Source organism: Triticum aestivum, chromosome 5D (assembly GCF_018294505.1).
Source record: "Triticum aestivum cultivar Chinese Spring chromosome 5D, IWGSC CS RefSeq v2.1, whole genome shotgun sequence".
Taxonomy (NCBI): Eukaryota; Viridiplantae; Streptophyta; class Magnoliopsida; order Poales; family Poaceae; genus Triticum; species Triticum aestivum.
This window is the reverse complement of record NC_057808.1, coordinates 71,357,272-71,362,210: the sequence shown is the minus strand read 5'-3', so window position 1 is coordinate 71,362,210 and position 4,939 is coordinate 71,357,272. Positions and strand designations below refer to the sequence as shown.

The 4,939-nt window shown below is 46.9% G+C and overlaps 10 non-coding genes across 10 annotated transcripts; all 10 read right to left on the bottom strand.

Moving 5' to 3' along the window:
- Window positions 1-283: 283 nt before the first annotated feature.
- On the bottom strand, window positions 284-402 carry LOC123126513 (5S ribosomal RNA). Its single transcript, XR_006461751.1, has one exon. It is a non-coding gene; the product is annotated as a 5S ribosomal RNA (ribosomal RNA).
- A 371-nt stretch (window positions 403-773) lies between these two features.
- On the bottom strand, window positions 774-892 carry LOC123126684 (5S ribosomal RNA). The gene has a single exon (XR_006461911.1). It is a non-coding gene; the product is annotated as a 5S ribosomal RNA (ribosomal RNA).
- Window positions 893-1,262: 370 nt separating this feature from the next.
- LOC123126481 (5S ribosomal RNA) lies at window positions 1,263-1,381 on the bottom strand. The gene has a single exon (XR_006461721.1). It is a non-coding gene; the product is annotated as a 5S ribosomal RNA (ribosomal RNA).
- A 371-nt stretch (window positions 1,382-1,752) lies between these two features.
- On the bottom strand, window positions 1,753-1,871 carry LOC123126482 (5S ribosomal RNA). Its single transcript, XR_006461722.1, has one exon. It is a non-coding gene; the product is annotated as a 5S ribosomal RNA (ribosomal RNA).
- A 370-nt stretch (window positions 1,872-2,241) lies between these two features.
- On the bottom strand, window positions 2,242-2,360 carry LOC123126687 (5S ribosomal RNA). Its single transcript, XR_006461914.1, has one exon. It is a non-coding gene; the product is annotated as a 5S ribosomal RNA (ribosomal RNA).
- A 371-nt stretch (window positions 2,361-2,731) lies between these two features.
- LOC123126590 (5S ribosomal RNA) lies at window positions 2,732-2,850 on the bottom strand. The gene has a single exon (XR_006461824.1). It is a non-coding gene; the product is annotated as a 5S ribosomal RNA (ribosomal RNA).
- Window positions 2,851-3,221: 371 nt separating this feature from the next.
- Window positions 3,222-3,340, bottom strand: LOC123126674 (5S ribosomal RNA). Its single transcript, XR_006461902.1, has one exon. It is a non-coding gene; the product is annotated as a 5S ribosomal RNA (ribosomal RNA).
- A 372-nt stretch (window positions 3,341-3,712) lies between these two features.
- On the bottom strand, window positions 3,713-3,831 carry LOC123126734 (5S ribosomal RNA). The gene has a single exon (XR_006461959.1). It is a non-coding gene; the product is annotated as a 5S ribosomal RNA (ribosomal RNA).
- Window positions 3,832-4,204: 373 nt separating this feature from the next.
- On the bottom strand, window positions 4,205-4,323 carry LOC123126542 (5S ribosomal RNA). Its single transcript, XR_006461779.1, has one exon. It is a non-coding gene; the product is annotated as a 5S ribosomal RNA (ribosomal RNA).
- A 372-nt stretch (window positions 4,324-4,695) lies between these two features.
- Window positions 4,696-4,814, bottom strand: LOC123126619 (5S ribosomal RNA). The gene has a single exon (XR_006461852.1). It is a non-coding gene; the product is annotated as a 5S ribosomal RNA (ribosomal RNA).
- Window positions 4,815-4,939: the final 125 nt, after the last annotated feature.

Here is a 4,939-nt window from a genome sequence, read left to right as displayed (position 1 = left end):
CCTAATAATGGATAATGCCCTATATATACTACTTACTCCCCCCCCCCCTCAAACACGGAGACGAGTTTACCACGGTTTCCACCCGTCCCTCTATACCACAGCAACACGTATTTTTTTACCCCTTTCAGAACGCGCTCCTCGCGCCACAAAGCCGCCTCTAGACGCGTGACCAATGAGCAGCGAGCTAAAACATATCGCAAATGTCAAAAATAATATAACGGGGTTAATATATATCGCGCACATGTGATATGTTTGTCATGAGGCGGAAAAAATAATTAAAAAGGGAATGCAACACGAGGACTTCCCAGGAGGTCACCCATCCTAGTACTACCCTCGCCCAAGCACGCTGAACTTCGGAGTTCTGATGGGATCCGGTGCTTTAGTGCTGGTATGATCGCATCCAACATGTTACCCCCGCCTTCGTCCCCTATGCTTGCCACTCCCAGGTCCACTGCAAAGATGATTGTCATTCTTACTACCATTACAACCGTTGCCTAATAATGGATAATGCCCTATATATACTACTTACTCCCCCCCCCTCAAACACGGAGAAGAGTTTACCGCGGTTTCCACCCCTCCCTCTATACCGCAGCAACACGTATTTTTTACCCCTTTCAGAACTCGCTCCTCGCACCACAAAGCCGCCTCTAGACGCGTGACCAATGAGCAGCGAGCTAAAACATATCGAAAAAGTCAAAAATAATATAACGGGGTTAATATATATCGCGCACATGTGATATGTTTGTCATGAGGCGCAAAAAATAATTAAAAAGGGAATGCAACACGAGGACTTCCCAGGAGGTCACTGATCCTAGTACTACTCTCGCCCAAGCACGCTTAACTTCGGAGTTCTGATGGGATCCGGTGCTTTAGTGCTGGTATGATCGCATCCAACATGTTACCCCCGCCTTCGTCCCTTATGCTTGCCACTCCCTGGTCCACTACAAAGATGATTGTCATTCTTACTACCATTACAACCGTTGCCTAATAATGGATAATGCCCTATATATACTACTTACTCCCCCCCCCAAACACGGAGACGAGTTTACCACGGTTTCCACCCCTCCCTCTATACCGCAGCAACACGTATTTTTTTACCCCTTTCAGAACGCGCTCCTCGCGCCACAAAGCCGCCTCTAGACGCGTGACCAATGAGCAGCGAGCTAAAACATATCGCAAATATCAAAAATAATATAACGGGGTTAATATATATCGCGCACATGTGATATGTTTGTCATGAGGCGCCAAAAATAATTAAAAAGGGAATGCAACACGAGGACTTCTCAGGAGGTCACCCATCCTAGTACTACCCTCGCCCAAGCACGCTTAACTTCGGAGTTCTGATGGGATCCGATGCTTTAGTGCTGGTATGATCGCATCCAACATGTTACCCCCGCCTTCGTCCCTTATGCTTGCCACTCCCAGGTCCACTGCAAAGATGATTGTCATTCTTACTACCATTACAACCGTTGCCTAATAATGGATAATGCCCTATATATACTACTTACCCCCCCCCTCAAACACGGAGACGAGTTTACCATGGTTTCCACCCCTCCCTCTATACCCCAGCAACACGTATTTTTTTTACCCCTTTCAGAACGCGCTCCTCGCGCCACAAAGCCGCCTCTAGACGCGTGACCAATGAGCAGCGAGCTAAAACATATCGCAAATGTCAAAAATAATATAACGGGGTTAATATATATCGCGCACATGTGATATGTTTGTCATGAGGCGGAAAAAATAATTAAAAAGGGAATGCAACACGAGGACTTCCCAGGAGGTCACCCATCCTAGTACTACTCTCGCCCAAGCACGCTTAACTTCGGAGTTCTGATGGGATCCGATGCTTTAGTGCTGGTATGATCGCATCCAACATGTTAACCCCGCCTTCGTCCCTTATGCTTGCCACTCCCAGGTCCACTGCAAAGATGATTGTCATTCTTACTACCATTACAACCGTTGCCTAATAATGGATAATGCCCTATATATACTACTTACTCCCCCCCTCAAACACGGAGACGAGTTTACCACGGTTTCCACCCCTCCCTCTATACCGCAGCAACACGTATTTTTTTACCCCTTTCAGAACGCGCTCCTCGCACCACAAAGCCGCCTCTAGACGCGTGACCAATGAGCAGCGAGCTAAAACATATCGCAAATGTCAAAAATAATATAACGGGGTTAATATATATCGCGCACATGTGATATGTTTGTCATGAGGCGCAAAAACTAATTAAAAAGGGAATGCAACACAAGGACTTCCCAAGAGGTCACCCATCCTAGTACTACTCTCGCCCAAGCACGCTTAACTTCGAAGTTCTGATGGAATCCGATGCTTTAGTGCTGGTATGATCGCATCCAACATGTTACCCCCGCCTTCGTCCCTTATGCTTGCCACTCCCAGGTCCACTTCAAAGATGATTGTCATTCTTACTACCATTACAACCGTTGCCTAATAATGGATAATGCCCTATATATACTACTTACCCCCCCCCCTCAAACACGGAGACGAGTTTACCACGGTTTCCACCCCTCCCTCTATACCGCAGCAACACGTATTTTTTTACCCCTTTCAGAACGCGCTCCTCGCGCCACAAAGCCGCCTCTAGACGCGCGACCAATGAGCAGCGAGCTAAAACATATCGCAAATGTCAAAAATAATATAACGGGGTTAATATATATCGCGCACATGTGATATGTTTGTCATGAGGCGCAAAAAATAATTAAAAAGGGAATGCAACACGAGGACTTCCCAGGAGGTCACCGATCCTAGTACTACTCTCGCCCAAGCACGCTTAACTTCGGAGTTCTGATGGGATCCGGTGCTTTAGTGCTGGTATGATCGCATCCAACATGTTACCCCCGCCTTCGTCCCTTATGCTTGCCACTCCCAGGTCCACTCCAAAGATGATTGTCATTCTTACTACCATTACAACCGTTGCCTAATGATGAATAATGCCCTATATATACTACTTACTCCCCCCCCTCAAACACGGAGACGAGTTTACCACGGTTTCCACCCCTCCCTCTATACCGCAGCAACACGTATTTTTTTACCCCTTTCAGAACGCGCTCCTCGCGCCACAAAGCCGCCTCTAGACGCGTGACCAATGAGCACCGAGCTAAAACATATCGCAAATGTCAAAAATAATATAACGGGGTTAATATATATCGCGCACATGTGATATGTTTGTCATGAGGCGCAAAAACTAATTAAAAAGGGAATGCAACACAAGGACTTCCCAGGAGGTCACCCATCCTAGTACTACTCTCGCCCAAGCACGATTAACTTCGGAGTTCTGATGGAATCCGATGCTTTAGTGCTGGTATGATCGCATCCAACATGTTACCCCCGCCTTCGTCCCTTATGCTTGCCACTCCCAGGTCCACTGCAAAGATGATTGTCATTCTTACTACCATTACAACCGTTGCCTAATAATGGATAATGCCCTATATATACTACTTACTCCCCCCCCCTCAAACACGGAGACGAGTTTACCACGGTTTCCACCCCTCCCTCTATACCGCAGCAACACGTATTTTTTTACCCCTTTCAGAACGCGCTCCTCGCGCCACAAAGCCGCCTCTAGACGCGCGACCAATGAGCAGCGAGCTAAAACATATCACAAATGTCAAAAATAATATAACGGGGTTAATATATATCGCGCACATGTGATATGTTTGTCATGAGGCGCCAAAAATAATTAAAAAGGGAATGCAACACGAGGACTTCCCAGGAGGTCACCCATCCAAGTACTACTCTCGCCGAAGCACGCTTAACTTCGGAGTTCTGATGTGATTCAGTGCTTTAGTGCTAGTATGATCGCATCCAACATGTTACCCCCGCCTTCGTCCCTTATGCTTGCCACTCCCAGGTCCACTGCAAAGATGATTGTCATTCTTACTACCATTACAACCGTTGCCTAATAATGGATAATGCCCTATATATACTACTTACTCCCCCCCCCCTCAAACACGGAGACGAGTTTACCACGGTTTCCACCCCTCCCTCTATACCGCAGCAACACGTATTTTTTTACCCCTTTCCGAACGTGCTCCTCGCGCCACAAAGCCGCCTCTAGACGCGTGACCAATGAGCAGCGAGCTAAAAAATATCGCGAATGTCAAAAATAATATAACGGGGTTAATATATATCGCGCACATGTGATATGTTTGTCATGAGGCGCAAAAAATAATTAAAAAGGGAATGCAACACGAGGACTTCCCAGGAGGTCACCCATCCTAGTACTACCCTCGCCCAAGCACGCTTAACTTCGAAGTTCTGATGGGATCCGGTGATTTAGTGCTGGTATGATCGCATCCAACATGTTACCCCCGCCTTCGTCCATTATGCTTGCCACTCCCAGGTCCACTGCAAAGATGATTGTCATTCTTACTACCATTACAACCGTTGCCTAATAATGGATAATGCCCTATATATACTACTTACTCCCCCCCCCTCAAACACGGAGACGAGTTTACCACGGTTTCCACCCCTCCCTCTATACCGCAGCAACACGTATTTTTTTACCCCTTTCAGAACGCGCTCCTCGCGCCACAAAGCCGCCTCTAGACGCGTGACCAATGAGCAGCGAGCTAAAACATATCGCGAATGTCAAAAATAATATAACGGGGTTAATATATATCGCGCACATGTGATATGTTTGTCATGAGGCGCAAAAAATAATTAAAAAGGGAATGCAACACGAGGACTTCCCAGGAGGTCACCCATCCTAGTACTACCCTCGCCCAAGCACGATTAACTTCGAAGTTCTGATGGGATCCGGTGATTTAGTGCTGGTATGATCGCATCCAACATGTTACCCCCGCCTTCGTCCCTTATGCTTGCCACTCCCAGGTCCACTACAAAGATGATTGTCATTCTTACTACCATTACAACCGTTGCCTAATAATGGATAATGCCCTATATATACTACTT